The sequence below is a fragment of the Camelus bactrianus genome, chromosome X (assembly GCF_048773025.1).
Source record: "Camelus bactrianus isolate YW-2024 breed Bactrian camel chromosome X, ASM4877302v1, whole genome shotgun sequence".
In the NCBI taxonomy this organism is placed as follows: domain Eukaryota; kingdom Metazoa; phylum Chordata; class Mammalia; order Artiodactyla; family Camelidae; genus Camelus; species Camelus bactrianus.
Genome location: NC_133575.1, coordinates 101,983,469 through 101,998,278, shown reverse-complemented (window position 1 = coordinate 101,998,278; position 14,810 = coordinate 101,983,469). Strand labels below are relative to the sequence as shown.

Here is a 14,810-nt window from a genome sequence, read left to right as displayed (position 1 = left end):
TAGTCCTAGTTTGCTGAGTTATTTTTTTTAACTCATGAATGGATGTTGAATTTGAAGTAATTTTTCTGCATCTATTAAGAAGTTCCTATAAACGTTTCTTTAATTCTTTTAAGACACTGAATTATATTGGTTGGTATTGAATGGTAAACTAACCTTACATTCCTGGATGTGTAAGTCTCTGTATATTCTGTGCTTTGGAAAAACATCAATGTCATGATTAAAAACCGGGATTGAAAATCTCCTTTTTAAAAAATATAATATGAACATGGGGGTCATACAAAATTTTTTAAAAGAAACATAGATTTAAATGGAATCACGCCTATGGAAGAACTCGAAGAGGGTTTTTAAAAAATAAAATAGTAAACACCACTTGTGTTTTTATTCTTATACATTGCAACTCTCTACTGAGTATATCAAGATTTCATGAATGACAGTAGGATTATTTATGCTTTATACTTACTTACTTTCTACAGCAGTAGAGAGCATTGGAATCTCTCTTTTCATAGAATTGCTGCTGTGCTCACTTCCTACTAATTAGGAAGAGTCTCTGAACTTGTGCAGTCATTTCAAGTGCCAAAAAAGAGGTACAAAGTTATGTGGTGCATTCTATATGTGTGTGTGTGTGTGTAGTTGTGGTTCCCAGATACAAATGCACTTGGGGTACTGTTATCTGTTATTAGTAGGTAAAATCCAGCCTATTTTAAAAAATATTTTCATTACAGTTTTGTTTGAAAATGAACAACTGATATAATCTTAAATGCCCCAAATAAAGGATGATTAAAAGAATCATCTATGTTACTGTGAGACAGTGACATAGAATACTCTTCAACTATTGGCAATGGTGGTATAAGTCTGTATTTGCCAATACACACATATATTTATGGTCTTTGTTAAGTAATAAATTAGGTTATTAAAATAGCATTTAAAAGTGACTCAACACTAATTATCAGAGAAATGCAAATCAAAACTATAATGAGGTATCACCTCACACCAGTCAGAATGGCCATCATTCAGAATTCCACAAATGACAAATGCTGGAGAGGCTGTGGAGAAAAGGGAACCTTCCTACACTGCCGGTGGGAATGCAGTTTGGTGCAGCCACTGTGGAAAACAGTATGGAGATTCCTCAAAAGACTAGGAACAGACTTACCTTATGACCCAGGAATCCCGCTCCTGGGCATATATCCAGAAGGAATCCTACTTCCAAAGGACACCTGCACCCCAATGTTCATAACAGCACTATTTATAATAGCCAAGACATGGAAACAGCCTAAATGTCCATCAACAGATGACTGGATAAAGAAGATGTGGTATATTTATACAATGGAATACTACTCAGCCATAAAAACCGACAACATAATGCCATTTGCAGCAACATGGATGCTCCTGGAGAATGTCATTCTAAGTGAAGTAAGCCAGAAAGAGAAAGAAAAATACCATATGAGATTGCTCATATGTGGAATCTAAAAAACAAAAACAAAACAAACAAACAAACAAAAACAAAGCATAAATATAGGACAGAAATAGACTCACAGACAGAGAATACAGACTTGTGGTTACCAGGGGGGTGGAGGGTGGGAAGGGATAGACTGGGATTTCAAAATTGTAGAATAGATAAACCAGATTACACTGTATAGCACAGGGAAATATACACAAAATGTTATGATAACTCACAGAAAAATAAATGTGACAATGAGTGTGTATATGTCCATGAATGACTGAAAAATTGTGCTGAACACTGGAATTTGATACAACATTGTAAAATGATTATAAATCAATAAAAAATGTTAAAAAAAAACCAGATGACTGGATAAAGAAGAAGTGGTATATTTATACAATGGAATAGTATTCAGCCATAAAAATGACAACATAACACCATTTGCAGCAACATGGATGTTCCTGGAGAATGTCATTCTAAGTGAAGTAAGCCAGAAAGAGAAAGAAAAATACCATATGAGATCGCTTATATGTGTAATCTAAAAAAAAAGAGAGAACATAAATACAAAACAGAAACAGACTCATAGACATAGAATACAAACTTGTGGTTGCCAAGGGGGTGGGGGGTGGGAAGGAACATAGTGCGAATTCGAAATTTGTAGATACTGACAGGCATATGTAGAATGGATAAACAAGATTATACTGTATAGCACAGGAAAATATATACAAGATCTTGTGGTAGGTAGCTCACAGAGAAAAAGAATGTGACAATGAATATATGTATGTTCACGTATAACTGAAAAGTTGTGCTCTACACTGGAAATTGACACAACATTGTAAACTGACTATAACTCAATAAAAAAATGTTATAAAAAAGGAAGGAAAAAAAAGAAGGAAAGTTCCTCAACTTGATAAAGGACATACACCAAAAATCTACAGCTAATATAATTGATGAGACTGAATGCTTTCCTTCCAAGACCAATAAAACACCTTCATTTCTATTTAGCATTACACTAGAAGTTCTCTTCAGTGCAATAAGCAAGAAAAAGACATTAAATGCACAGAGATTAGAAAGGAGAATGCAAAACTGTCTTTATTTGCAGATAGCATAATCATTTATGTAGAAAGCATGATGGAATCTACAAAAGTTACTGGAACTGTTCAGTGAGGTTAGTAAGGTCACAAAGTATAAGATCAATGTATAAAACAATTCTTTCTATATATCAGCAACAGATAATATGAAAGAAAAATGTTAAATGTCATTTACAACAGCATCAAAAATATGAAATACTTAGGAATAAATCCAACATCGAAACTATAAATCATTGCTAAGAGAAATTAAAGGAGACCCAAACACATGGGGAGCTATGTCATGTTCATGAGTTAGAAGATTCAATTTGGTCAGGATGTCAAATTTCTGAAAATTGATCTATGGTTTTAATGGGATCCCACTCAAACTCCTAGCAGAGTTTGTAGAGTTTGAGAAACTGCTTTACAATCCACACGACAATGCACAGGACCTAGAATAGCCAAAATAACTGAAAAAGAACAAAGTTGGAGGGCTAACACTACCTGTTTTAAAGTCTTCATGTAAAGCTGCAGTGATCAAAACAGTGCAGTATCGGCATAAGGACAGAGAAATAGAACAATAAAACAGAGTAGAAAATCCAGAAATAAACCTACTCACATATGCTGGATTGATTTTTGACAGAGATGCAAAGGCGATTCAGTGGAGAAATTATAGACTTTTAACAAATGGTGCTGGAAAAATTGGACATCCATATGTGAAAAAAAAATCAACTTTTATCCATCCCTTGTGCCATACACAAAAGTTAACTCAAAATAGATAGTTGACATGAATATAAAACTTAAAATTATAGAAACTTCTGTCAGGAAATAATAGGAGGAAATCCTTGGGACCTTGGTTGGTCAAAGAGTTTCAGATATGACACCAAAAAGCACAAGCCATAAAATGACAAATAGATAACTCTGATTTCATCAAAATTTAAAACTTCTGTTCCTCAAAAGGAAATGTTAAGAAAATGAAAGTACAAACCACGAAATGGGGGAAAATAATTGTAATCAAATATTTGCTAAGGAAGTTGCATCTTGTGTGTGTATATATATATATATAGAGAGAGAGACTAGTGTCTATACTTATCTATATGTATGTGTATCTAGATGTATACATCTATATGTATATCTATCTATATATCTATAGAGAGGGACAGAGACAGAGAAACAGACAGAGAGAGAATTCTCAAACTCCACCAAAAGAAAGCAAACAACCTAATTTTAAAAGGTGGGCAAAGAAGATGTAAGGATGGCAAATAAACCATGAAAATATGTTCAACATTGTTATCCATTAGGTAAATAAATGCAAATGAAACTCTCTTATAAGAAGAAGGGAAAACTTGAAATAAAAAGTCAAGGGAAAAGAAGAAATTGTGAAGCAAAAAGGGACCAGTGGAGGAAAGATAAAGACAGGAGAGAGATGAGGTGAAGGAGGTGGAGGGCTTAAGAAGAGAGGATGCAGGCAAAGGAGGGAGAGAACAGAAAGCCCTATCAGTACAGGGTTCGTTTGGGTCCTGGCAACACCTATCAGAGCACAACTGTGTCTGTCTCCTTTCTGTAGGTTGGGAGTTGAACAAGCTCCTTTGCTCCCTGTCTCCCCATTGGGATTCCACTGTGGGCCAGTGGGCCAAAATCTTTTTTGAGATTCTCAACAGCTGAGATCTTCAGAGTCAGCCGCCTCCAGGATACGGTATCAATTAACCCAGGTTGAGCAGTCATTTGCACTTGTTATTTTGTAAGAGGAAATCAATTTGAATATAGACAAGGTATCAAATACCTTCATTCCATTAGACAAAAAGCTAGATAAGCCCCTTGCTTGAATTAACAATTGAGAATGACATCCTAGATGTGTGTAACTCTAGTTTATTACACATTTGTTTTCTCCTTCCCTCTTTAAGGCATAGGATACAATATCCTATCAGGAAAGACACTTTCTAACGGGAAGACAAGAAAGCAAAGGTCTCTCCTGAGGCTGAAGATCGGGGTAGAAAATACCCCTCCCCTGCATTTGCTTTGGTACAGTTACTGATTGTTGAATTTAGGAGGGATTTTCAGAGTTTTTTTTTCCCTCTCCAGCCCTCCCCCAATAGGGCATATGGATATGGCAGACAAAAATCTTTTACTGATGGTCAACAAGTCATCACAATGTGCTTGTGTTGAATCTGAGTTCCGTGGTCAGTGGTTTATTTAGTTACTTTCTTTAGGGGCCTATATCATATCAAAGAAATACTTTTTGAAGAAACAAGCAACTAGCCTCAGGAGTAAAAGATTCAACACAAACAGAATGCATCCTATGCTTACAAGCAATTTGCAGATTTAAATCAGCAAACCACACTTAATGAAGTCAGCAACCAATATCTTGTGTGTTGGAAGACACATGGACCCATCCAGTAGAAGGCTCAGGGTCAGGATAGCTCTTGGCATGTGGGTCCTTCCTAAGATCCAGTTTAGATGGACGTGTTGCTCCAGTATCTTGGATGCCCAGGAGCATAGCCCTTGCTTCCTAGCTTAGCTCCTTGCCAGTCTGCTACTCTCAAATTGGCTGCTTTCACTGTACCATGTACTCAGTTTCTCATAAGAGAAATGTTTTGTGCTTTTGTTACCAAGTCCAAACTTGTTCTGCTCACTGCACAACAGGCCAGTAAATCAGGAGACGAGATATCGGGGCAAGGAATAACAACTTTTTTCGGAAAGCTGGCAGACCAAGACGATGGCAGGCTAATATCCTGGAATACCATCTTACCCAAGTAAGAGTTCAAGTTCTTTTATACTAAAAAAAGGGAGTGGGAGTGTTGTGTGGTTGGTTGTTGCAAACTTCTTGGTATCAGAATCTTTTGTTCTTGCAGATGTCCACATAGGTCAGGTCATGGTGTCCATTAAGCCTCCAACAAAACAAATGAAATTTTCTATTCTGCAACTTTTCATCTTTATATGAATGAGAAAGTGTCATATCCTTAAGGGTCAGAGCCTTGAGAATGGGCAATCCTGTGTATTTCAGGCTATAGGCAACATTCTTTTACAAAAGGTGCAGAGCCAGCATGACTCAGCACAGGAAACAGGGCACAGGGTTAGAGCTAAAATAACAGATGTAATGAGGAGTCAGATTTGTTCTTCCTACTGCACTGTCACACTGACCTGGCTTCAGAGCCATCCTGGGGGTTGGGCCCAGGACTTCTCTGCCTTCACTCTTCCCTTCTCCCCTCCCCACGAATGTCACTTCAGCATTGCTCTGGGAAACTTCTAAATTATCAACCTGTACTCTGTTCCTTGCCCTGAAAAATTCACTCAGAAGCTCCCCAGAGAACTCTCAAGAGCCAACCTTTGTCTCCTCCAACTGTCCCACCAGCCTCCCTGACAGTGGCTTCTGCTCTGACCTCTGGGGCTGACAGGTGTGAGGCCCTGGAGTGAGACACCTGTGTTCTGCTGGGATTGAAAGCTGAACCCTCCCAGGACTGATTGGGCGACATCCCTGTTAAGCCAGGCTGCCGCTGGCAGCAGCGAGGCCCGGGGGGCGGGGAAGACCTTCTGTGCGCTCCCTGGGCAGCCTCTACCTAGGCCACATAGGTGAAAAATGTACACCCTAAATGCATATCTTCCATTTTTATTTGCCCATCATACCTCAATAAAGCTGAAAAAAAAATTTAAAAAGAAAAGCACTACTTTATACCTGAACTGTACACTTAAAAGTTAAGATGGTAAATTTTATAGTATATGTATTTTACTACAAACAGTTTTTTTGAAAAAAAATGCAAGAATGCAGCTTTAGGGATAGTGAAAAGCCATTTGAATGCTCCTTAACCCCATCAGTATATATGAGGCAGTACAGTGATGAACAGGATTGATTTTGAAGCTGCCATCTTAGATTCTCTGCCAACTCTGTTTGACCATGGGCAAGTCACTTTTCTGTGCCTCAGTAGCCTCATCTGTAAAATGGAAATAACTACCCGACAGGGTTGTTATGAGCATTAAATGAATTAATATTTAGGAAGCACTTAGAATAGGGGCTCAGCATTATAAACACAATGTAATTCTTAATTATTATGATGATCCTGGTGACTTTTCATGACCTCTCAATGAAACTTCAAGGCAACATTCAGACCCCTCCTACTGACACACACACACACACATGCACGCACGCACACATCCTTTATGCACTCTCAGCGGACTCTAAGGCTCATACCAATTTCATGAACAAACTCTGAGGCTGGGAAACAAAGTATCAGCCTAGAACCAAACAACTACTTTGTGGCTCCCTGATGGACATTAACCAGTTCCCCCTGACTGCAAGACAAGAGTTCTACATTTTTCTTTTAATGGAAGGAGGTTAATCCAGCCCAATCATAACACACTTAGACTGGACAGATTTACTGAATTGCTTACGTTTGGGAGGATGTGAATCTTTTAAAACACTTACATAAAGCAATTGCCCTTTGAACTACAGACTACTAATTTAGTGAATTACTTCACTATTTCTAGATGCTCTGATAACTGAGGTTAATGGGACAGCCACACAAATGGCAAAAAGCTGGATGGAAGTAGGAAGGCCAAATTCACAATCTAGGGCAAAATGACAAGAAATTCAGACTCTATCTCCAAGGTAGTTCTGCCCTTTTAATATTATGTAAAGTACTCAATTTCATATGAAGCAAAGCACAATATTATGTAAAATATTAAGGACGTGTGTCAAATGAACAACATAATATCCAAAAGAGATTATTATCAGGAACTAGAAACTAAGCAAAAATCTGCAGAAAAGGAGCAGTGAGTGAAAGAAAACCTGATAACCAGCTTCTCTTTAATGGCCATGACAATGAGGATGGAAAGAAACTGCCACAGACTGAGCCTCTTTTCTGGGCTAAACTCTATACACACCTGATGACACTGATTTCTCAGAACATTCTGTAGGGTATTATTATTCTTATTTTTAAGTTGCAGGAAACTGAGCTTCTGAAAGACTGTCCAACATGCCTGAAAACACCAAATCAAAAAGTGGGTGAGTTGTAGTCTAAAACTGAGTTTGATGTCAAAATCTGTATTCTATTTATTACATCAATCCATCAGTTCAAAATTCTTGTTTGATAAATCAATACCCACCAGAAAGACTCAAAGCTACGTGTGCCTTCTCAGGAGAATAATTGTTCTGGAAATTTCCCCACTGCCCAAGGAACCTGTATGGTATATGCAACGGGTGAGGTGGGAGATAAAATGGAGAGAAGTGGGATCACAAAAGGATTTTTTTTAAACATCAAGGAAACAATAGGGTCACTTGACAACACATTAGTGAACCACTTTTGAACTTGGATAATTGGCTCTATCTATGATTTTGACCCTTTACCTGGATCATATGTACTCAACTATGACTCAAACAGAAATAGAAACCACTGGCCATTTTGACTACCTGAAGCACCTGGAATAGTGGGAAAACACTGGATTTGGGTTTTGGTGCCAGCCTCATCACTGTGTAGGCAATTTACAATTTCTTTGGACTTCAGCTTCATCCTGTTTTAAAAAAGGAGGGGGGAGGAGTGGGACTTTCAGAATGATGAAGCAAGGAGCTCAGTGGACCCTCTCCAGCAAAACATTTGAACTTTTGAAAATTATTTAAAATCTTTGAATATTGTCCTAAGGCTATACAGCAAATGGAGAAACATTCATTCAAGCAAATTTACTAATCTCTGTAAGAACAGTGAAACCTTTGTCACCCCTCCCAGCTCTGTGTTATGGGAGCTCTAACTTGGGCATGAGCAACCAGGAAGACAGGTGTTCCCTCTCCCCACAGTTTCCAGTCTGGGACTTGACCTGGGAGGGTCAAGATGCTGGTATTTCTCACTTCCCCAGCATCATGTTGTACAAGACCAGAGTTTGCCACCATTGCCCAGCACCAATCTCATAGGACAAGGTTGTCACTCCAGAAAAATTTGTCTGACCCCAGCTACAGTGCAGTCACACAGGATTCTTTCCAGAGGGAAAGGCAAGCCATGAAGGTGAAGAGCTCCACAGGTCTGCTTCATAAGGTGGAAGCAGTGAGGGAGCTCTCCAGGGTACCTTTTATAAGGGCACTAGTCCCATTTATGAGGTTTCCATCCTCATGACCTAATCATCCCAAAGTCCCCACTTCCTAATACTATTACATTGGGTATTAAGATTTCAGCATGTGAACACATTCAGACCGCAATGTGCAACCTGAAGAACAGATTTTCAGAGAAGTGCAGAGCATCACTTAGTACACCAAGCCACTGCTGTTATTTTTAATCATTTCCCTACTGCTTTCACTTTATGCTGGTCATTTCTTTAAGAGCGAGAATGAAAATACACAGTCACGCTTCCTAATTTCCTAAAAGAGAAACGGTTAAAACACCACTGTTTTATGACAGGCTTAACAGAACAAGAGTTGATTTGTTTGTTACTTGTAGCCATGATAGCCTCATATATTTGCCAATTTGGGAACTGAAGGAGCAATCCCTTGGGAGTCGAACTAAGTTGTAGATTTCTAAAGCTAACATTTAGGAACAAATTTGCCAAAATTTAATTCATATTTCAGAATTTTAGATTTCAGTCTGAAATTAAACTTACACAGTATCTCTTACAAGTTTCAGTAGCTATTCTATATCTCCTGTCTCCTTTCCAGAAATTATTTACCATATTTAAGCATATAAAACTGAATAATTAGAATAATTAACTCTGACCAAAGAAGCAAAAGGTAAAGTATGAGAGAAGGAAATTACTTCTAGACTCCCCCCTTAAATAACTTTCAGAGTCTTACTTTAAGAGTTTTCCCAGAGACAGGATTAAGGGTACCAGTTTTGTCGAAGGCAGGATACCTAACAGCTCAACCTCCACATTACTGACAAAAGGCTGGTCATCTTCAGAAATGGGACTGGAAACAAAATGGAAAACATTATGCTCCATTTCTTGTATAAAATCATAATTCTGTCACATGTGGACCACTATGGGCAGGTCTGGGGAAGATTTAGAAAAAAAATAAGTGAAATGAGAAAATTTCCTCATAATTTTACATAAGGGAGAGTAGCAGAGTGATATATGAAAGAGAAACAGTGCCTCCAATATGAAAAGAAAAAGAGGGTATGTCTCTTCCTAAAACCTGGAGAAGATGTTAGGATACATGAAGTTAAAATGAAGTAGCAAAAGAAATGACAATCAGCATAGGTTAAGAATACAAACTCAAAAGTCATTCTGCCTGGTCTCAAAGCCTGGATCTACAACTTACTAGGTGTGTGACCTTGGGCAAGTAACTTACCCTCTCTGGGCTTCACAGTTGCCTCACCTATAAAATGGAGTGACGATAGTATCTGTCTCAATAGGGTTGCTATGAAGATTAAATGAGTCAATATTGCTACACAGTAAGTGCTATGGAAGTACACAAAACATTCAAAAATAATTTTAAGAATGATGACTTTACTTTTTCAGAGAATATTAGGACCCACATATCACTTTTACAAACATTATCTTAGTTAATACCCTCTGGGATATGCATAAATAACCCCATTTTAGAGTTAAGGAAACTAAGTTCTAGTGCCAATAATGACAACGATCACTAACATGTACCTGGCATCTACGATGTACCAAACACAGTACTAATCCCTTTATACAACTTTATTTAATCCTTAAAATATCTCTGCAAGGTAGGGAATTTTCTACATGTGTATATGTATGTATATTGTATGTACATCATATTACACATATACATATAATATATACATAGACATTATTTTCATATACATATTACTATGCCAATTTTGCAAACCATTTGAGAGTAAGTTGTAAACATAATAGCTCTTTATCCCTAAATACTTCAGTGTATATTTCCTAAAAGCAAAGACAGTCTCTGACATAACAACAGTACTATGATCAAAACCAATAAATTAACATTGACACAATATTATTTATCCATCTACAGACCTCATTCAGATTTTGCCAACTGTCCCAATAATGTTCTTTTTAGAAATAAAATTCAGAAACAGGTGGTACATTCAGTTGCCACATCTATTCAATCTCTTTTAACCTGAAATACAATCTTTATGTTTTGAGACATTGACATTTTTAACAGCACTGACTAGATAGAATTTCCCTCGGTTTGGGTTTGTCTGATATTTATGCCTCCTTATATTCAGGTTATGCATTCAGGGCAGGAATGACCCTGAAGTGAAGTTGGGTTCTTCTCTGTGTGTCATATCAGGAGACACATGATACTGATCAGCTCCATTACTGGCAATGTTAACTTTGATCACCGGTTAAGGTGATATCTGCAAGGGATGTCTCACTATATCCTAACTATTTTTCACCTTTGTAATTCATAAACTCATATGGGAAAATACTTTGAAACTATGTAAATATCCTCAAAATTTTACACACTGAAATTAGTTGATTCTTGTCTGAAAATATTATTACTATTGTGGTTGCCAAATAATAATTTTTTAACTCCATCATTGTTTCTATGTTTATTAGTTGGCTTTTTACTCTGAGAAGGACCTTCCCCTTCTTTTGTTTCTTATTTATTTATGGATTATATTCATACAGACTCATGGATTCTTATTTCATTTAATGGGATAAAATCTTTCACTATCATTTATTTATTTTATTTATTTATTTTTTAATTTTTGAGGGGAAGGTAATTAGGTTATTTATTTATTTATTTATGTATTTTAATGGAGGTGCTGGGGATTGAACCCAGGGCCTTGTGTGTGTGCTAAGCACACACTCTACCACTGAGCTATACCCTCCCCAATCACTTCTTTAGATACTCAAATTATCCTACATTTGGTCAGTGGAAGCTCCTAACAAATGGTTCCTGTCTCCTTTTGACATATTCCCCTCATGCTTTGAAAACTTTCTTACTTTCTGGCACACTGAGATGTTATAGACTTGTCTTGTTCTTTTCCTACCCCAGCCTTGAAATGAGCCATTTCTTCAAGGAGCGTGGGTTTCTTTGAGTATTTAGAAACCAAGATCTGGGCATTAAATGTGCCCAGTGCTTCTTGGGTGTCATTCCTTCTAGGCCCCATCTGCAAAGCTAGAAAATACACACATATATTCACCCATATCTATATCTATATCTATTTACATATCTATCTAGATATTAAAATCCACTAGGTCACATTGATATCTCCAAATCCAATCCAACACTACAGGGTTCATTCTATGTTTTCCCCATTTTCCATGTTTATAATTCCCTTCTTTGACCAGGAGAAACCTGGCTGGCTTTAGCCACAATATATCTATGTATTTGGTCAATCCTAGAATACACAGAAAGTAACCCCATATGGTTCATCCATGCCTCTGAGAAAAAGAAGCCTGCAAAGTAGAGTTTAATATTTTCTTAGAGTTCTTTTCATCTTTACCTTGAGGTCATACTGTCTAAATACTGTGTTCAAAAGTTATTAGAGGTGGGGAGAAGGGACAGCAGCCCCGGCAGCCCAGCTTCGAGAAGGCCCATAGGCACCCAGCTCATGCCCTCCCAGCTGCCAAGATGTCCCAGAGGAAAGTCAGTTCAGTCTAAGGGGCGGTGAAGGGAGAACCCAAGAGATATGCGAGGTTGTCAGCTAGACCTGCTCCTGCAAACATGAAAATGAAGCCCCAAAAGGCAGCAGGAAAGGATAAATCCTCAAGCAGGAAAGTGCAAACAAAAGGGAAAAGGGAACAAAGGGCAAACAGGCCGAAGTGACTAACCAAGAAACTAAAGCTCGACCTGCAGAAAAACAACTGAAATGGAGCAGAATCCAGTCTCTAATGAGGCAGGAGAGAAAGAAGCCAAGTCTGATGACTGTGTATCTATCCCCTGTCTTCTCAGTGGGCCCTATATCTCTGTACAGCCATTGGACTATCTTTCTCAACTCTTCTGTAAATGCAAGCTTTTTAGTAGCTCTGGAAACATTGTAAAGAAGGGAATGTCACTTCATCTCATTTGTTAAGTGTAAATGCTTTTATTCAAGAGGTGAAATCATTTGCAGGGTGAGTTTTTTTGGTTTTCATTTGTTTTGTTTTCTAGTTTTGGTGCAAGGAGGAAATGGAATATTGAATTATGTGAAGGTTTGACTATCTTGGGCGTAAACCTAACATTCTGTAGATTGAGGAGAGGCAGCTTTTATATCCTATAATACAAAGCATCTTCTATTGAAATGGCAATTTGGAGCCAGAGCCATGCATTTAATGCCTTCAACATTTTAAATGACTTCTATTCTAGGTTGTTTTTTAGTAGAATTGTTTTTTAATGAAAACCACTTCCTGACCTTGGATTTCCCTGTCAGAATTGTGTGCACTTTGTAATGTATTAGGTTGTGGTAGTCCAGTTTTCCTAGTAACTTTGTTATGTGCTATGAAAGATAAAAAAAAAATTCGTGTAGGTAGTACATATGATAGTAAATCATAAGTTAGTGAGACTTACAGTGTAGCAGCTTACCAAACATTTGAAGGTATTAGCCCTTGATATCCTCTTAAGGAAAATTTACCTCCAAATTTTAAGCTGCAAAATCACTTAAATAACCGTTCAGAAAAGAATTACAGCTACTTGGTTTTGTACATTTTTGGTGCATTCATTAAAATTTGAACAAATTGTTTGTAATATCTGTGTACCAATCTTCAAAATGACCAATAAAACCTGCAGTATGAAAGTAAAAAGTTATTTGAATTAGTGCAGTTATGTTAATTCATTTTAAAATAACATTTAGTATATTTGTTACTATTTGTGTTCCATTGTAGAGTTTTCTCCAATCCTTGTTGATTTCAGTAATTTTCTTTTTTTGAGTGTGTGAAACATTAACATAGTTCCAAGAGTTAGAAATGTTCAAAAAAGAATCCCCAGCAAAGTGTCACACCGACTCCATTTCTATCTACATTTCCCACCCACACTCTGTAGAAAACCTCTCATTAATCTCTTTCTGGCTGTGTGTTTTGCATAATGACCGGACACATGTACATTTTCTTATTTCTCCTTCTTAAACAAAATGTTGATACTAACATAAAAATAGACACAAAGACCAATAGGACAGAATCAAGAGCCCAGAAATAAACCCTTACTTTTACAATCAACTAACATTTGACATGAGAACCAAGAATAATCAATGGGGAAAGACAGCCTCTTCAATAAATGGTATGGACAAACTGCATAACCACATGCAAAAAGTGAAATTGGATCCCTATCTTACACGTTCACAAAAATTAACCTGAAATGGATTAATGACTTAAATGTAAGGCCTGAAACCTTAAAACTCCTAGAAGAAAATATAGGGGGAAACCTCCTTGACATTGGTCTTAGCAGTGACTTTTGGATATGACACCAAAAGCAAAACAAACAAACAAACATAAACAAGTGGGATTACACTGAACTAAAAATCTGCTCTGCAAAGGAAACAATCAACAAAGTGAAAGACAATTTCTGGAATGGGAGAAAATGCATCCAAATGATATATCTGATAAGGGGTTAATATTCAAAGTATATAAAGAACTCATACAACTCAATAACAAAAAAACCCCAAATGACTCAATTGAAAATGGGCACAGGACCTGAATATACATTTTTTTTCCAAAGAAGATATGCAAATGACCAACAGACACATAATAAGATGCTCAACATCACTAATCATTCAGGGAAATGCAAAATCAAAACCACAGTGATATATAACCTCACACCTGTTAGAATGGTTATCATCAAAAAGACAAGCCATATGACCTAAATATAAGATCAGGTACTCTAAAACTCCTAGAGGAAAACATAGGCAGAACACTCTGACATAAATTGCAGCAATATTGTTTTTGATCTGTCTCCTAAAGTAATGGAAATAAAAGCAAAAATAAGCAAATGGGACCTAATTAAATTTAAAAGCCTTTGCACAGCAAAGGATACCATAAGCAAAAAAAGACAACCTACAGAATGGAAGAAAATATTTGCAAATGATGAGCCTAACAAGGGATTACTTTCCAAAATATACAAACAGCTCATACAGTTTAATATAAAAAAAAAACAAGTCAATCAAAAAATGGGCAGAAGACCTAAATAGACATTTCTCCAAAGAAAACATACCAGATGGCCAACAGAAACATGAAAAGATTCTCAATATCAGTAACTATTAGAGAAATGCAAATCAAAACTATGATGAGGTATCACCTCACATGAGTCAGAATGTTTATCATTAAAAAGTCTACAAATAATAAATGCTGGAGGGGGTAAGGAGAAAAAGGAACCCTCTTGCACTGTTGGTGGGAATGTAAATTGGTGCAGCCACTACAGAGAACAGTATGAAGATTCCTTTAAAAACTTAAAATAAAGTTACCATATGATCCAG

General features: G+C 37.0%; 1 pseudogene; it reads left to right on the top strand.

Moving 5' to 3' along the window:
• Positions 1–11,998: 11,998 nt before the first annotated feature.
• On the top strand, positions 11,999–12,440 carry LOC105079693 (non-histone chromosomal protein HMG-14 pseudogene; annotated as a pseudogene).
• Positions 12,441–14,810: the final 2,370 nt, after the last annotated feature.